We start from the raw sequence: 19,181 nt of genomic DNA, 5'->3' as shown, positions 1-19,181 counted from the left end.
TAGTGAGTTAAAAGCACCCTTTTCCTGAAGCAAAGCATCAGACGTGAGGCACTGTGTTCTCAGATGCTGACCTAGACACTAGTTTGGATACATGTGGTGTGCCCGTGCCCACCCTATCTCTGTACATGGTAGAATGATGTGCTTTCAAGATTGATGCATTTGTCTTTTCTAGGTTCTGGTGGTCTGCAGCCTTAGCTGGTGACTCTAAATGTAACAGGATGTTTCCTATCTCTTCTGTGGGCTTTGCTATCGTCCATTGCTTACCTGGGGCCATGTAGAGGCAAATTTAACATGCTGGAGCCATTTGGTTCTCTTCTTAAACATTTTTCTTAACCAGCCACCAAAAATCCAATAGGAGTGAGTTAGAGTCGAGGTTCTGTGGATCCTGGGTCAGGGGCTGTACCATGTGGGACCTCTGCACTCACTGGCAAAATGAACTTTCGAAGTTGGTGTGTCTGTGCATTGCAAAGCAGTCCCCAAAGCAGATGTGTGGTCCAGAGCGATGCTTGTGATGTCTGTGATGCATATTGTCCCTGTGGTCAGACTCACTGACTGGAAGCATGGGAATTACCCCAGTGACATCCCAGGTCTATTTCTAGTTCTGTTGGAAGGTGTGGCAGTCTTTGACAGTGAGTCCATCCCATCCTGGTAATTCAGAGAGAAGAACTTGGGTCTAGGGAGAGGCCTGGGCACAGGTGACTACCTGTCAAGGATTATGCAGCTTACAAGAGCCCAGTCCAGGTCACTTCTGTCAATAGAATAAAGCAGCTGGCTGGAGATTTTGGGATTGGGGTGGGAAGCTAGCCACTCTCTGTAATTGACATGAACCTCAGTATATCTCCTCTGGCCTCCAGAGAGCTCTGTCTACATTGAAACCATCAGGGAGAAAGACCAGGAGGACATCAAGGCCATGTCTGTGGGAATAGTCATGTCCATGGCTGCAGGGACTCAGTGTTGCCCTAAGTGGCCACCCAGACAGCTCTCAGTGAGGCTCATGTGGGGAAGGCTCTGCATGCTGAGGACCTGTCCAGAATGTTCTCCTTATGAATCAAGGCCCTGCTAGCTTTTTGCACCTCACAGCAGTGGTGAGATTGGATTGCTCTTGAGTTTCATGTCTGCCCGGGGAGGACATACTGTTCTGAGGACAAACATGCTGAGCAAGAAGGATAACAATTTTCAGACTTAGGCCCATTGGAATCACACATGGCTCAAAGTACAGCTGTCACTGTCTGAATGGAAATGTCTGTGGATAATTTCTGCAGCATTTGTCACACAGGGGCCTTAGGGTGCCCAGGCATGTATCGTGGGCTCACTGTTCTGATGGATGGTTGTTTTTGATGTGCTAATGCTTGCACACTGTGGTGACACAGCCATTCTAATGGCCTGGAACTTGTAAAGGAGTCTGTATTGATGGTGTAATATGTCACAGGCCACTTTCTGGAATGAGGGATGTGGTCACTGTGTGGGCTGTTGAAGTTAGCTTACAGCTTTCTCCATAGGAACAAGGTGGAGATCTATGGGAACTACAGGAAGTGGGAAAGACCCCCAGGACTACAGCTGGCTTTGGTCACTTTGGCATGATTGGTGAGGCCTTTAACTGGGACATCCACATGGAATCCACATAACTCATAGTGCCCAGGTAGAATAGCAGTTCTTTGTAGGAGCTCACAGTTCTGCTAGGGTTTTAGAGCATGGTGAAGGCAAATCTAGGGTTTTCATTTGTCTTAGATGGATGCAGGGGCTAGTCAGTGAGCACTGGATTCCTGGAAGTGTCCCTTTGAGAGATGGGAACTGACACCATTTCAGAGGAAGTGAAATCGTGTGTAATGAGCTGTAATAACAAATACAGTCTTGAGCACAAGCTCAAGTGTTTTAAATGTGCCGATGCCAGCTCTAGATACATCTCATAGCAATTCTTCCTACAGCCACACACCGTTGTTGCAGAACCTAGACTGTCTTTGGCTTCTGGCTTCTTTATGACAAGATCTCCTTGTTTCTTGTTTTTTTTCTCTCACTGCCTTCCTACCTCCCTGAACCCACCCTCAGGGCTCCCCTGTAGTGCTCTTTAGTTAATATGAGGAACACACACAGCTCTGGGTTCTGTTTGCTGGTGGTACTGGCCTTCCTGGCTGTCTCTGCAGTGGGCTCTGTCTTGACCCAGCCATGTACTTTTGTCAGAATGAGAACAGCCTCTGCATAGTCATGACTCCACCGACTACACATCAAAGAGGAACCTATGGTGAAAATTTAAAAATTAGCAGGAAAGGAATCCTTTAGGGATCTTTATAAATTAAAGACCTATAAATGTAGAGTTAGTAACACCAATGAAATTTGCCTCTGAAAGAGAGATGATTTCTCTGATAAAAATTTCATATGCATTCTGCTCAAACTGACTCTAAACTGCCTAGGATTGGAAATGACAGTATGCTTGCTTTAAACTCCAGCAATGAATACCAGAAACTGCATGTTCGTTCGGCTGCAAATTCTAGGCAATCCAGTGGGGTATTTAGATTTAAGACACAGGAAAAAAACACACTTTTCAAACACTGTCTTCCTGAATGTAGATAAGAAAGAGGTAGAAGCTACAACTCTGAATCCCAGACTCCTCTGTCCTAGTTCGTCCATATTTTCAACTTGTCACAAAGCAGAGTCACCTAGGAAGAGAGAATCTCAGCTGAGCAATTGCCGCATCATACTGGATTGTAGAGAATTGTCTTTACTGATGATTGCTGCGGGGAAGCCAGTCTGCTCTGTGTTGTGCTTCAGCTCCTCCTCTGAATGATTGTGACCTGAATGTATAAGACACATAAATTCTTTTCTCCCAAAATTGCTCTGGCCAGAGTGTTTTATCATAGCAACAGAAAGGAAACTAGACAATAAATAGGTACCAGGAGTGGAGTATTGCTGTGATGAACCTGGTCGTGCTGCATTTGGAAGCATTTGGAACTTTGAACTGGAACACTTGTAACTGGAAAAGCCATTGAGTGCGGAGAACTGAACGGGCTGTACTGTGGGAACTTGAAAGATAAAACTATTGAAGTAAATTCAGGCAATGGAGGCCTGACTTGTGAAGTTTAAAAACAGAAACAAATATTCTATGATCTTTCTGTGATATTTTGGACTAAGAATCTGAATGTGATGGTTAGCTGTGATTAGTAAGAGCTTAGCATCACTGAGCTAAAATATGTGAATAGGAATATGTTTCCTCAGGGTTAGCATATGGAATCTGTAGCTGAAGAGGACTAAGGCTATTGCAGGATATTTGATGACATTGTGAAACTCAAGATTACTAAAATCAACAACAACAACAACAACAAAACTTTCTAGTTGTGGTGTGACTTAGCCCTTAGCACACATCTTTAATCTCCCTGGCTGGAATACAGATACACTCTTAGTACATACCTTTAATCTCAAACAATGAAGGTAAGTTAGTTTGTAGAAGGAAGCAGCCATGTTTGAAAGTGATGTCCATCTAATTGAGTGGCAGACAAAGTGATGGATCACAGAAAGATTTGACAGAATGTGATATGCATAGCTCTCACAAGAAGAGAGGAAAGAAAAGATATTTCAGGTGTAGTGCAGAGAGAGAGAAGGTAGCTTTACAAGGTTGAAGAGAGAACAAGCTAGACACAGGTAAAGACAGAATGAGGCAGAGAATGAGAAGGAGCCAGAAGATTAGAACAGATTGCTAGAGTTAGTTTGAGGTTAAACAGAGCAATTCAGGAGAGGTCAAGAATGAATCAAGATTGAATCAATCAGTTTGGAGAGGAGGTTGAGCCAGAATCAGCCAGCCAGAGATCAGAAAGAGCTAGGAAGGGGTGAGTTTATTCAGCAGTAAGTATCAGAGGCTGAAAACATTCTAGACCTAGATAAGATTGTATGGAGGCTAGAAACTTCCAGGAGTATGCCTAGGTTAGCAGACTAAGGCAGTAAGCCCCTTAGAGATGACAATTACATCAGGTAAATAGAAGTTACATTAACACAAGGCTATATCTAAAGCTGGTGTCCAAACTTACAAATGTGTAAGAGTTGCCCACATGGTACTGGTTTTGAAAGCATGAAACCTTTAATGTTGAAAGCATCGTGGAAAGAAGCTGAGGCTTGGCACCTCGTGGTAGGGTATAAGTCTTTACGGAGAGACACTGAAAGGCCATTATAAAAGGTGAAGCCTCTGTTGCCATGGAGATGCCAGAGTTTTAGAGATGCCAAGACAATGGAATGGACCAAGAACAATGTCAAGTGTGATGTAGAGCTGACCTTATCCTATGAGACAAGTTGTATATGTTGTGAATGGCAAAGCCAGAGGATTGGAACTGCCCAAGCCCTTTGGCAGCATGACATATCCTGGTCAGGTACACTGGTGTGTGGTTTCTTGAAAGTGGAAAGAACTAGGTCTGAAATCTGAATTGTCTCGAAAATGAGCCAATCACTCAACTATCATGCTCAGTGTGAAAAGGGAGGCTTGGTATGAGGGGAAAGGAGAGCAAAGAGCACTGGAGGCCAGAAGACTAGCTCACCTGGATGGGACTTGGTGTGTTTTACTAATAAGTGGGTTAGATGCATTTATATATTTATTTTCCAGAAAGCAGGAACACGTCATATAGGACAGTAGGCTATGTAGGTGCTGAAGAGGAGAAAGGGAGAGGCAGAGAAGGTAGGGAGGGAAAGCAGGCATTTCTAGTGGCCTGCTCCACCCACTTGCCTCTTAGCTACAGTTCACTACTGCTCAGTTCTCCTTGACTCACTCACTGTGCTTATCAACCCATTCAGTCTGCAGTCTGTGGCCTGTAGCATCTTCTTGTCTAGGGTTGCTACCTCACTGATCATTGTCCACAGTACTAAGCCCTCTCTCCCTCAGAGTATGCTTTCTAACCCCATCTGTCCACAACATGTATGGTATTGGAAGTAACTGTTGCTTAGAAGTAAAGAAATCCTAGACAAGGCCCCTATAGTATTAATGGGCATATCTGCTCCCAGAGAGAAAGGACAGTGACTGGTGATCACTGTTGTTCTAGACAGTTCTGCAAACAGAAGGTAGGGGTGACCAAAGGTGGCATCTGAGGGAGGACTCTGTCTGGCATGGAGATTATCAGAAAGCACAAGATGGCCACTTTGTTCCCAGTAGCTGTCATAACCATGAACACCTGTCCCACACTGATCTCAGGACAATGCAGGCACCTAGTGATGAAGTGTCCACTTAGCCTACCCTGCCCAAGGTGAGGAATTGGGAAATAAACACAATGGTTTATTTCTCTGTTGATGTTTTGGTGACTTGGCTCCTGACAAACCACTTCCATCCCAGCCAAACACAGGTATTGATGATTATGCTGACTCTCATGTCTCTGCCTTCTGTCTGGAACTGCACACACACACACACACACACACACACACACACACACACACACACACAAAGTGCACTTTAGCTATTGTTGTAATGGAAATATTTTCTCAGGACATGTTTGGTCACCATGAAGGAGAGTTGTTTGGTATTCATACTAAGGTAAGACTTCCCAGAGACATAGCTGTTTTTGAGTTAAGTTGGACATAATTGGAATCCCATCTTCGGTCTTTGATGCTCTCTGGAGAGTGGGTAGCATTTCTTTACAACTCCTCAAGATAATCATGTGAGAATCTCTTCCTGCTGGCTTCTGGGACTTATTCAGATTTCTCAGGTTGTGTTTTATTTGCTAGCCTCTTTTAGGTAAATTTACATGGGTTCAGAGTGAGTCACTTTGAGAAAACAGCAAGGGGGCTCTGGTTAGGAGGAACTCAGGATCAGCTTGCCCTGTGCTCAAAAGGACAAAGAATAAGAATGGAGAGAAGCTGGCTCTGGCTGGGGTAACTAGCTAGGACCCTACAGAAGGGTGTGAAGAACGCTGGTGCTGTTAGTGGTAAGAGAATTTCCCCAAGGCATGAAGGAATGGACAAATAATGTTTACTGAAATACACAGAGGGAAACAGGGCTCTCAGACCAACCAAAGCTCTGTGAGGGAGAAGTTACTTAACCTTACGGTCCTGGGACTGCTATACAGGGCTGGTGTCTTGGGGGCAGATATCACATCCTCTTGTTAAGTAGAAAGTTTTACAGGCTGAGTCGTTTTTCCTAAGACTGTCCATTTGTGTAAGGTGTCATGGGTCATTAAGGTTACTCCAGATGTCTGCACAAGGCACCATGAGTCATTGGGATTATGACCTGATTGTTCAAGCATGGTAATTTTACTTCTATATTTTTAAAACCTTGGTCTCCACAGATCCCTGCAAGAGGACTTTGTGGAGGTGGTCACCCAGCCAGGCATGACCTGGACCTCCATAGATTCTCAGAGTTAGATCAGCATTGATAGAGATGATGTGGAACTAAAAGAAAACAGACAGAAACTTCCAGAAGTAAAATTGTTCTTTAATCAGAACATTTAAACTGCCACAGTTTCTCCATGGAAGTGACACTGTGCTCACATGGCATGGGAATTGGGTCTCATGGTTTTATAGGATGGGAAAGGGGCAACTTCAGGGGACAGACCCATAGCCCTGCAGTGTGGAAGTGGTAGATCCCAGCAGGGTCAGTGTGTGGAGCCCCTGGTCAGAAGTTTCCACAAGTAATGACAGTTAAGTCAACTTTCCTTCTAGAGCCTCTCTCAGCCCTCCTGAGACTTATAGGTCATTAACCCTTCATTTCAGACCCCAGGAAAGAAAAAAAGAAAGGAGTAACATATTCTCACATTTGCTACTTCCTGTGGAAGGGGGATGATGGTGGAAAGGTTTAGACTTTCGCCCCAGAATCTAAGCAGGCATACATTGGGTTAATTTTGGTTACAGACTGAAACTGAATATTTTTAATCTGGTACCCTCATCTTTGGGCCCCATTTCAAACCAGTTTTGGTTTGTTGGTGCGGAAGAAGCATTGTTCTTGAAGGAAGGCACAGATCCCATTCTTGGCGGTGGTCGGATCCAGTCGTCTTTAAGTGTGAAGTACAGCCACAGCCAAAGAATTATGTTGGTCTTGAAGTTGGTGAGGCAGAGAGAAGCCTTAGTCCATCTGTTTAGTTGTGTGTCCTAAAGAACATTCAGAGTGGCAAGAAGAGGATGGAGTTGGATGGCCCATTATTCCCATTTTCAGAGGTCACCTGAACAGACTTTAGGAGTTTGTGGAGTGCAGATATCTCTTAACTGCTTTGAGCATCAGTTAGAATGTGTCCCAGGAGGGCCCATTTGAAGAGTCTGATAAAACTTAACAGATGACAGAGATACAGAACATAACATATTCATTTGGTGATCACATGTATTCTTGGATTAGGCTTCATGAAGGAGTTAGTGTCTGCACAGCCTTGTGGGGAACAGTAAGAAACACAGGGAATGAGAAAAAGTTTTAACATCAGTTTTGTTTACGGAGTTGGAATGTGATTATACAACTGGCTGGACATGTACCAGAGCCATGTAGCAGGATAAGGTTTCTGCAATCAGCTGTTTGTTGCATCAGACTCCTGCTTGAGGAAGAAGCACCTGAAAGCTTGTAAGAAAAGTCAGTTAAAGTCAGCATCTAAATGCAATTTTAAAAATACCATTGGGTCTTTTCATACAATTTTCTAGCACTGTCTCTAGGACATTACTTTGGTATGCTGAATAATTTGCAAAACACATTGACTTTGATGAGAAAGTATCTGGCAGCCTCCTTAAATCAGGGAACATGGATGGTTAAGGTTTGGAAAGACACATTATACCTGTAAGAAGACCTCTTCCAGAAAGTGACAGTGTTCCAGTTAGTAAACAAAGTCTTTGAATTTGGCCATATTTAAGAAGAAAAGTCTGTTTTTTTGTTTTTGTTTTTTGTTTTTGTTTTGTCAACTGTGGACAGATGCCACAGTTGCTGATGCAGCTGAGGTATTGTACTATATCTAGAATCATTAGTGAGAAATAGTTGTCCAAATAACATTTCATATGGCTAAGCATAACGTCTGAAGACTGCAGTCCCTTGAACTGTTAAAGAAACATATGAATTCTCTTAATCTTGGTTATACTTTCCTGCAGGTTATTTAAGACCATGCAGGTGATCAAGATTAGTTTCTGTCTCTGTACTGTCAAGATCCATTGAAGATTTGGTCCTCAGGGGTCATGTGGGCTTGAGAAAAGCCTCTGACTCCCTGAGCCTTTCTTTACCAGCTAGCTGTCCATATCTTTGAGATAGTCAAAAGCCTTGTGTGGCCTGACTGTGGCCTCTCTCAGAAGCAAGGAGGAAATCTCTCCTCTGTATTGACCTTTGCAGGCAGGATGCTGGTTAGAACTCACTGAGTAGGTCTCCATGGCCTCCATGAGCAGGTGACTGTTCACACCTGCAGAATATTTTGAGATGGCCCCCAATCCCTTGGGACTTCAATGGTCTTGTCAGGCAAGGAGGAAAATATTCTGTTGATCCCTCTAACCACATTAGCATGGTTATCAACCATCCAGAAGATAACTTGTACTAGTTTGGTACTTTCAACTACTGTATAATATTTTAAAAATCAGACATTACATAAACTTGAACAAGAAATACCTTTTAGCCAGTGCTGATAATTATTGATCCTTGACCTTAGAAACTCTAATGCCACATACATCATCTCTAAGTCTTATCCTTTACATACCTTAAGTAACTTACTCAGATCTTTATAACGTTCAAAAGATTCCTACACTTTTTCCACTCTGAAACTATCTATCCATTTTAATCTTCATACACACACGTCTGTCTTTACTAAAATAATTTCTGTTTTCATACTTATAACATTTTGTATTTGCTTAATACCATGAGACACAATAGCATTAACAAATGACTTTACTGTCTGTCGTGAGGATTTTCTTCCTGAGTAAGAGGGATCTAAGCAATTTCTATCTACTTTTGGTCAGATTATAATGAAAAACCAAACTTCCATTTCATCTAAGTTCACCTGGGGAACCAGTGAGTTTGCTGGGCTTACAGAAAGTTGGTAAAGTGTAACAGAGTGCGGGTGACTGAAGCAGTCACACTGAAAAATCTTTCCTTAGTATGTGTGAGTTCACTGGACAGTCACACTGACAGATCACACTCCACATTTTTCCTTCTGTCTATATAAAACTGGCTGGGATGGCCTGTTCACCTCATTTTTGTGAAGGAGTATTGACATTTAACAAATCCTGCTAAAATCATTTTAGGCCAGTGCAGCCATAGATATAAACACCCTGACAAGAACTGTATGATTATGAATATCTTTTCCTTAAAAGCCAGTTTTAGAATTTTACAATTAAAACCTCATGTTAATTGTTCCAAAGAAGGATTTAGGACCATCTCTAATATCAAACCATCTCTACTTTACCTATTAAAGTGATAGTGTGGAGAAATTGAACTACACTGCTCCACAGGTAGAAAGAAACAGTTATTGTGGATCAAACTGGCAACACTATTTTGGGTGTTTCTGGTCAGAGAGGAGCAAAATCGTGGAAAGGCAAGCTGACTTTATATGACAGTCAGCAGGGTGCGGGATCTGAGCTGATGCAGGCTGTCAGAATTCATAGGGAACTAGGTGCCCTTGGCCAAGGTAGGTGACCATTAGGAGAAGGTTAATGGAGGTACCTGCCTTTAGACTTGTTTACTTGACCAAAGTCCTCCTATTTTGGAGGACAATGTCACAAGCACTATAATTTGTGTTGGTTGTATATGTGTGTGTGTGTGTGTGGGGTGCTTTGAACCTAACATCTATTCGGTCATATTAATTAAATATATGTATATATAAATATATATACATATACATATATGTGTGTGTATATGTGTGTGTTTGTCTTTTATCGTTACTTTATTTTTGCTTCCTTCCTGTAATTTTAGTTTTATTGTGAACAAAATGGAGTTGAGCCGAGTTAACAACTTCAGTTTACATGGGCATTTACTGACAAGTCAATTTTATATTACATGTTGTACATGTAGTAAGTACATGTTGTAAGATGCAAACCCTTATCACATGTAGCCTACATACATAATCATATGTAAGACAATTTTAATAAGGCAAGATTTTAAACATTGTTTGGATTGTGTTTTTATAATCCTCATTGTGAAATGGAAACATAACAGAGATCTTTAGCAAGCATATTGAGAGTGAGCAGAAACAAAGGCAGAAATACGTGTTAAAAGGAGCATGGGAGGATTTTATCTTAAGGGGGAGTGGTCCTGGAGATACCAGGTGAAGTGTTAGGCACTGAGACCCAGGAGAGCCAACAAAGCAAGTCTCACTGGCAGCTGCTTGTCTACCGCTTGACAATTTATCCATTGAGTCTCTGTTGGGAATTGTGAATCATACTCCATTGGCTCCCTTGGTTACTATGCCAGTTTTGGAGGAATGTTGCCAAGAAAATTCTTGGGTTCTCATTAGAAGCCAGTAAATGTATCATGGATGAAACTGTATCAAAACAAACAAACAAACAAACAAACAAACACTAAAATAATAAAGAATACCTTGGATGTGTGATGTTTTCTTCTAAGTCAAGATGGTAGTGAAGTCACATGGCATTTGCCTTTTTTATGATATTATTAGAAAGACTGTGACCAAGCCACATGGTTTCTTCCATCTTGATGATGCCTATCAGCTAACATGGTATCAAACCACATGGGTATTTTCTGCTGAAGGTCAATTCTGTCACATGGTAAAGTGAGCCCATTCCCCATTGGGACATTCCAAGTCCCAGCAGAATCTACAATTTTGACAATCAGATTTGGATCATTAGATCCTTAAAAAAAGACACCAGATAGGTTAATATGGAAGGAAATGGTACCTACAGCCTAAGCAGGGGAAGGAATCCCATGTTCCGGCTCAGGGAAGCTGAGTCTGTAAGTGGCTGGCAGAGTAGCATGATCTCTCAGTGTTGCCAAGAGTAACTGCTAAACAATGTTAGCTATCCAGTTTCAAGTCATGGTAAGAACTCTTGCTCTCCTTTCCCAGTAAGATTCGGGGACTAGCCTAACCCAGAACATGGGTTTGGAGGACCAACGCGTGAGTCTAGAGTGGGAAGGCAAAACCAATTCAGAGCTAACATCTTGGCTTAAAAAGTATAGGATAGTTTACTAACATAACAATATGCTTTGGTATCTAAAGGGAGAGGAATTATTAGTCAGCTTAGCATCTGAGAGAGAGAGAGAGAGAGTTTAGGGAATAGGTTTAGACATTTGAGCTTGTAAAACCTAAAATGGAGAAATAAATGGGACAAAAGTGAAGACAGAAAAGAGATTTGAAGGTGGTGTGTCAAACCTTTTGTTATTCTGTCTTATAGAATGATATGAGTCAGCAAGATTTGTCAAGTCAAAAGCATTATCCAATTTGCATTGGGTACAGGCCCCAGTTGATAGGCATACTAACACCTTGAGTTTTTTTTAAGACAAATGGAATGGATATGGCCCAAGGTCTGTCATGTTATGTAGAGTGTTATACTTCTGATACAGAAGTGAGTTTTTAGCCAGTTTAGCGTCTGAGAAATAGAGTTTAGGAAATTAGCCTTAAAAGTTGTAGTAGTAAAACCTAAACTGGAGGAATAAAACAGAAAACAGGAGTCACCTTAGGCAGGGTAAGGATGAGGCTAGTTTCTGGTAATAAGCCATCATCTACAACCAGAAAGTGGCTGAAAATGAGTGATGGGAATGTAAACTCGTGCCCCCAATTCCAGCAATCTGGCAGGCAGAACCAGAAGACTGTGTCTTAATTTGGGTTTTATTGCTGTGAAGAGACACCATAACCAAGCCACCTCTTATAAAGGCAAACATTTAATTGGAGCTGGCTTTCTGTTTCAGAGGTTCAGTCCATTATCATCATAGCAGGAAGCATGGCAATGTACAGGCAAACTTGGTGCTGGAGGAGTTGTCAAGAGTTCTACATCTTGATCAACAGGCAGCAGAAGGAGACTGTACCACACTGGCCAGACTTGAGTATATCTGAGATCTCAAAGTGACACACTTCCTCTAACAAGGCTACATCTACTACAACAAAGCCATACCTCCTGACTGGACCACTATATATGGGACAAGTATTCAAACATAAGAGTCTATGGGGGTCAAACCTATTCAAATCATGACATTCAGGGTCTGTACAAGGATATCAGTCTAGGGTACCTTTAGAGTGAACCTGAACCTTGCCTAGATATGTGGGTGTTGAATGTGCTGCAGCCAAATGGCAAAAGGCCTCGGTTCTGGAGGTCAGAGGACAATGAAAGAGAGAGATGAGAGCAGGTCACAGGAGAGCCAAGCTAAGTCTATATGGCATACCAGTACCCCAGAAGTTTCATGTTGCAGCTTGTAGATGTTAAGTAAGCTTGATGAATAGCAATGATATAGGTCACAGAAGAGAGAGGAAGATGGGTAAAGGGAGAGAGGAAAAGCCACCCAGAGGGGAGGGTTGGGGTATTGGACTCCTAAACCTTTACTGGTTTTCAACACCAAAATCTTAGACTGGGATTGATAGAGGAGTCCTAGGAAAATTAAAATAAAATAAAATAAAATGACATGACATGACATGACATGACATGACATGACATTACAGACAGGCTTCTTCAGAGCAGACTTGTTCTTTAATCAGAACAACTAAAGAGTACTGTATAGATGTGGCATGGGGACTTTGGGGTTTTATAGGATTTAAAAGGGGGAACTTTAGAGATGAAAGAGTCCACCTACAGGCCACTCCCCTGTACTCTACATGGAGTGGATACCATTGGTTTGTCCTATGGATCCTTATCAGGAGCTTCCACAGGTGTTATCAGTAAAGACAACCCTTCTGTCCAGAGCCTCTCAGTTCACCTGAGGCTTGTAGGTAGTTATCACTTCACTCAGAGTGCCAAGGCCTACACAGAGAGCAGCCGCTGCCTTTTGGGATATGATATGACTATCTTTCCCACAGGCTGCCTGGCAAGTCCATGGTCCAGAAGGTTCTTCATGATCTGACCTCTTAGATCCTCATTCAGAGGCCAGTCTTGTTTCTGCTTTTGGTGGGTCTGGAAAGCACCTTCTCCTATAGCCCCAGCCAAAGTAGACAGGGGGTGAGGTTGGGAGAGGGCATAGGGGCATGGAGAAAGCCAAAGTGATCATAGCCCTTGGGTCTCACCTGTAGCTTTCTGCAGATTATGGGTGGATGGCATGGGAGTAAAAGTCAGGAAGCAGAGGATCTATGGAACAGATAGGATGGAGCACAGGGTCTGGGATGAGAAGGCAAGAGTCCTGGAAGAGGGGCAGGATGTGGGTGGAAGGAAAGGTCCCAGAGTCCTAGGAGAGTGGAGGGGAATATGAAGGAGGAGCAGGTCCTACAGAAGAGAAGAAGAGGCTGTGGGTGAAGGGAGAGTGTCTTAGATGGAGGATGGAAGAGGGAAAGTGTAGGATGGTGGGAAAAGGGAGAGTCCTAGAGGCAGCTACATACTTGCTTCCCCCAGGAACACCAGTGATCCTAGCTACAACAGTGATGGATCCTGGCTCTGTGAATTATTGCTTCCATGAGAACACTTATCACAACTTGGCCCCAAATATCCATTTGTATGGGCGATATCCATTTAGGAAACAACTGTTTTAGAATGGAACCTTTCTCCCTGGCTCCACATAGCAAGGCAGCCTGAGACAAAGATCTCATGAGGCTTCTGTGATTATTATAGGTCTATGTCCCCCAGAGGCTTGATTGTGACCACAGATATGGAGATACATATGGGATCTTCCATTGCCAGTTTGCTGAGGATCCTGAGAAGGGAAATGTTTCTCTTGACATTTTTCTGAAAATCACTTGACTTCAGTAAGCTTTGTGGCAGATGCTGGCTTGTTTGCTGTGGGGCCCTATGGAAAACTGGTGTGGCAAGGCTTTGTGGTGGTTTGGATGCCTCTACACCCACACAAGACACAGACTCAAGAGGGGCTGTGGTTGGCAACCAGCAGGCCTCATCTTCATTTTATCTCCAGCAATCAGTACACGGGCACCTTGCCTCTGGCTGCTCAGCTTCCTAAAGCCTCCAACCCCAGACTCAAGGGTGAAGGGTAAGGCCTTCTCTGAAGTTGTGTGGATCAGTGAGGATGAGTAAAACCATCAGGACACATGTAACATAGGCCATAACATCAAGATCCCTGTGTAACCAAGCAGCTGCCCACCCACAGTGGTGCTGGCAGCTGGCCTGGGAGTTACAGGCCAAGCTTACACATGGAAACATGACTATACATACAGCACACATACGTGTATGTGTTCATTCACTCATACACGAGCACACAAACTGGACACAGCCACCCCCATACACTAGCATCATGGTCTTTATTGAGGGGGGGAGCATTTCTGAAGCCAATTTTCTCAGTGAGAAAATCAGAAATTAAAACCTTACCTAAAAGCTTTCCTAACATCAGGGGATATTTTTAGATGCTCTTAAAAGTCCCAGTAAGCTCTGAATACATCCTAAGAAGAGTTCACAGACCCTACCACCCACTTCTTCAACATTCCACTCAAGTGCCCTGGAGACATGTGAGGCTATGGATGTATTACAGCCCACATGCAGGATCCAGTCATCTCTTTCCAGCCTTCATGGATTCCCAATTTAAATGTTTTTCTCTTTAGGCTACTTGTTCAATTCACTTATGACTGCTTTGTGTCCACATTCAATGTTTTCTATACTTGTGAGTTTATTTTTCACACCAGTCTTGTTATGTCATCCTGTCTGTGATCTATGTAGATGGAACACGTTGGGGCCACTGGTGCAAAGTGAAATTTGTAGTGATCACTCAGCTCCAGCCTGGACACTGAAGAAGAGAGGATCTGTCTCTAGAAGGTGGGGGCAGTTAGGATGTAGACACCCAAGAGCAGCTATGGCAAACATTTAGTACCTTGCAGGCACAGTGGCTAGTAGTAGATAACTACAACTTCCTCTTCTGGGTCTGGTCTTACTTGCTCTCCTTCTCTGCTTAGAACATTCCAGAAATGCATTGTATTGTTTCCTTTCCAGGCTTGTGGTCATACACATTCTGCTGTGTACATGCATGTGCATGCACATCTGCACATATGCATGTGCATGTTCATGTATGCAACACGTTTATGTATGGAGGCCAGAGGTTGGGTGTCTTTTCCAATTGCTCTCCAGCTTATGTTTTGAATCAAGAGGTCTCACTGAAACTGGAGTTTAGCTTGGCTGGCTTGGTGAGCAGGTGTGGTCTTGTTTTTCCACATCAAACTTGGTTAGAGTGAGCAACATGTGTCTTGCTGATGACTGATAACCCTGGGCTTGATTTGAACATGTGAAACCTTCATTCTAGGCTGCTCTGAGGTCAAGGCTATCTGTTCACTTGAACAGTCCCTCTCTGGAAAAAGTCACCTATCAGGGAGAACCTTCCAGCAAGAGGCATGTAGACTGGCTGCAGGCCCATGCATCTGCACAAGTAGGCAATATGCTGCTCTGAGCTCTCAAGCTTGATCACTGCTCTTCTTGAAGGTGTGGTTATCCATGGGAAACAATTTCATGTTTCCCTGCAATCATTTCAGCTTACCCTTTTCTTTAGATGCTTTTCCTGTTTCTGGTCCACTGGGGAGCAGGGTAAGCCTTTGGCCCAAGATGACTTATTTTATTGTTATTAGTAGTTTTCTGTAAGACCCCTGTGGGGTGTGTGTATGTATGTGTGTGTACATGTGCATGCTCAACTCCTTTGCCTAGCCATTCTCTCTGACTAGAGAACATTGTTGTGACTTGAGTGTGAATTGTCCCACACAGGCTCATGTGTTTGAAAACTTGGTCCTGAGGTGCAGCTTCTGTTTTGAAACATTGGGAAGTAGGGGCCAGGCCTTAGACTTCATACATAGCCTAGCCCTGCTTCCTGTCCATTCTCTCTTTCTTAATCCAGCTAGATGTGGAAAGGCAGCCTCTCCCTGCTGTGGTCACAGCCACAAACTGCTCCTGGTGTCATGCCTTCACCACAGTTGTCAACTGCACTCTCAAATCATGAGCCAGGACAAATTCTTCCTCTTGCATTACTCTGCTCAAGTATTTTGGAACAGCAATTAGGAAAACCACTGATGTAAGCATCTTTCTCAGAGCTGAGTTAGAATGCAGGTCTCCACATGCGGCTCTGGAAGGTGGATGTTGTCCCAGGCTGGATCAGGTTTTCCAGTACTGACTGTGGAGCCTAGATGGCATCTGGTTAGAGTCACCGCTGCCCATGGATACAGAGCTTTCACAGGGAGCTAGGCTCCTTGTGGCAAAAGCTAGGCTTTTACCAGCTGTGCTGTTGAATCTTCAACTAAGCATTTCCATTTCTGGTGAAATATAAAATTTGGGGTGATTTTCTCCCGGCAGTTGATGCTTATCTGGTAGTGTGCTCCCAATTTAAAAGGCTACCTTCAACCTAGAAGCACTCTTCTATCATTAGCCACACATTTCCAGCTCTCTGTGGGGCTTCATGAATTCAATGTGAGCATCCTACTAGGTAAGGGGCTTAGAAAGATCCATAGATAATTTATAGTGGGGGTGGGGTTTCAGATCATAGAAAGTAGTGGTGCATCTGGGGGTCAACACCAGCAATATCCTTAGACTAAGTTGTAGTGTATGTGAATACAGGAACTTAAGTGTGTCATACTTGGCAATGATCAATGCTGGTTCACCTCTTTCCTTTCACTGTAACCTTGGGCAGCCTGTCTGTATCTGCTCTGAGCTCCAGATTTCCTGTCAATAAATGCGGTGATACCAGGCTGCGTCAGGCTACAATGGAAATTCAAGAAGGTTGTCTGTATAAAGGTTGCAGAGGAGTCCTTGTCCAGCCTGAGCTTTAAATCTGCCTATCAGCATGCACTCGTTGGCTCTTGCTACCAAATGCTCTCCTTACTTCTGTGGTCTGAAGTGCTAATGGTCTAGTATGGATTAGTACACCAGAGTTGCCCTTCCTTCAGGACACAGGGAAACCAGTGAAACCAAGAAGGACCTTGGAAGTCACAGGGTATCATACTGAGCATGCTCACCTAGGACTGTGTCTGTTCCCTTCCTTTTCTAAACCAATTTCCAGAGCAGAGCCAGGACATGACCCTATGGTTTTGTAGAAGTGAATTCTCACATACATGTATCCCAGGAATATTTTTTAGCAGAAACAATGTGGGGGAGGGGTTTGGGAGCAGGAGACACAGAGGTTCCTGGGACCATGGAACCAGATCTGTCATATAAATCAACACATCACATTTTCCTGGGGACATAGGAGTCAACACTGAAATATAGACAGTTGACTGGAGTCCCAACTGTGGCTACAGCTTTCTGACCCCAAGTGCTTAGTTTCCTAGAATCACATTTAAATGGCTTCTTGGAATTTATAATCAGAAAGGGAAAAAATTGTATTCAAATTTGTATTGTAAGTTATGGTCCAGATTATATCTACTTTCTATGGAAATTTCCAGCCCCTGGAAGCCAGATGCTTTACATTCAAGGGTGAATCTGTACAGGTGAAACCTCTGCCTTTCTTCTATGCCCTGTGCATTTGTCTAGTTCCAGGAGTTGAGAACTGGTCATCTCTTTCCTCTGGTCTCCAGAATGCCTCAGGAGGACCCCTCTCATCTCTGGGACCTTATAGACTTGTGACCAGGGATTCTCATTGCTAATGTGACCTGATTGAAGTTGATTAGGGTACAGCTTGTTTGGCTGTCTGCTTCACATGGTAGGGCAGGAATGTTTTGAACAAATGAATGATTAAGGTCTTGAGGTCCAAAGCATATCTGTACATCAGGGTAGGCATGGGGATATGATATACTTCTTCTTACAGCCTACCCTACATTCTATAGGCCAGCACCCATTGCCCATTCTTACCATCTAAACCATCCAGGCCTGAGGTGTTCATGCCCTCCTCTGATAAATTGCACATGTACTTACATTTGCGGCCATTTCCTGACATTCACAGGTGGAACAGCAGTGTTGTCAGTAGGTTTGTGGATCTAAAAAGTAGAGCAGGGACATTTGAAAGGGCAACTGCATACATTTCTGAGAGCCTGGATTCCCATGCCTTTGGTCAGCTGTTCTACTTTGAAGGACACATTTACTTACAGACTGGCTGGGTAAAGCCTAACATATAGATCTGACTGAAGTGTCTGATAACTAGATGAATGGAACTTCCCCTCATTCCCTTAGATGAAATGTTGTACTATACGTGTGAACTAGATAAATTATATCCCCTTATGCATTTGGGCCAAGAAATGAAGTTTCCCACAATGCATATAAGCCAGCTTACATGAAGTACCCCAACATGCATGTGGACTAGATGAATCAAATTTCCCATTATATATTTGTTCAAAACTGAATGAAGTTTCCCATCAGATATTTGGGCTAGATGCATCAAGTTTCCCATCATTCATGTAAGAAAGGTGAATGAACTTTCCCATCATTTTGTTGACTAGACGAATGGAATTCCCTACCATGCCTTTGGGAACCTCTTAAGGTCAATGGTGGACTTGAAAGAAGGAAAAGGCCGTTACTTTCAGCACCTTCTTGTCCCTGTCTTGCAGATCAAATGTGAACCTTGTGTCTCAATGAGAGTTAGTGATGAAGGGTGAGAAGAAGCAGCAGACAAAAGCTCAGCCACCCCTTTACTGTGAAGTGGGGTCTGACACCCAAGCCCAGGTATGGGGCAGTCATTCTCATCCACCAATAGATGAGGATGAGTGGACACAGTCCCTGTATTTTATGCATGTGCCACATACTCCCCATGGTTTGAATCTTGGAGCTTTTCTGGACTGGAGATGAAAAAGCAAGGGCTCAGCTGAGCTAGGGATTTTAACAGGGCTGATAATGAGGGTCCAGCCTGGAAAGGCAAGTTTTCTAATCCACATGATTTCACCCATCCACATGTATATATACAAATCTGATTTTCAGCAAAGTTTCCCTCTGTTGAATACCTAACCTTTAGGGACACTAAGTAACCAACTTGTTTCAGGGGTCTCCCATTTCTGTCTCCTGCACACTGGGATGACAGATATGCCTCTATGCCCTTCCAGAATTTACATGAGTTCTGGGGATAAGAGCTCCAGTCATGATGCTTGTGTGGTAGGTGCTGTACCCACTGAGCCATCTCCCTAGCTCCTTAATTATATTTTAATTAGCTTACAAAGTAATGGCTTTCCATATGGCTTTTTCATACACCCCTAGCTTTGAATAACCATCCCCTACGCTCTCTTTTCCTCTATCCCTCCACCCTCATCCCACGTGTTATGAAAGTAGAGAGG

General features: G+C 43.3%; 1 protein-coding gene and 1 long non-coding RNA gene across 2 annotated transcripts in view; one reads left to right on the top strand and one right to left on the bottom strand.

Annotated features, from left to right (window-relative positions):
* The window catches only part of Tcerg1l (transcription elongation regulator 1 like), a 183,019-nt gene that overhangs the window by 71,622 nt on the left and 92,216 nt on the right, over positions 1-19,181 (top strand). The window lies entirely within an intron of this gene.
* On the bottom strand, positions 2,694-4,130 carry LOC116103146. The gene is made up of 3 exons (XR_004123418.1): positions 4,017-4,130; positions 2,889-3,017; positions 2,694-2,789 (listed from the first exon to the last, which is right to left on the bottom strand). It is a non-coding gene; the product is annotated as an uncharacterized LOC116103146 (long non-coding RNA).

Source organism: Mastomys coucha, unplaced genomic scaffold (genome assembly GCF_008632895.1).
Source record: "Mastomys coucha isolate ucsf_1 unplaced genomic scaffold, UCSF_Mcou_1 pScaffold21, whole genome shotgun sequence".
In the NCBI taxonomy this organism is placed as follows: domain Eukaryota; kingdom Metazoa; phylum Chordata; class Mammalia; order Rodentia; family Muridae; genus Mastomys; species Mastomys coucha.
This window is presented reverse-complemented; position numbering and strand designations above follow the sequence as displayed.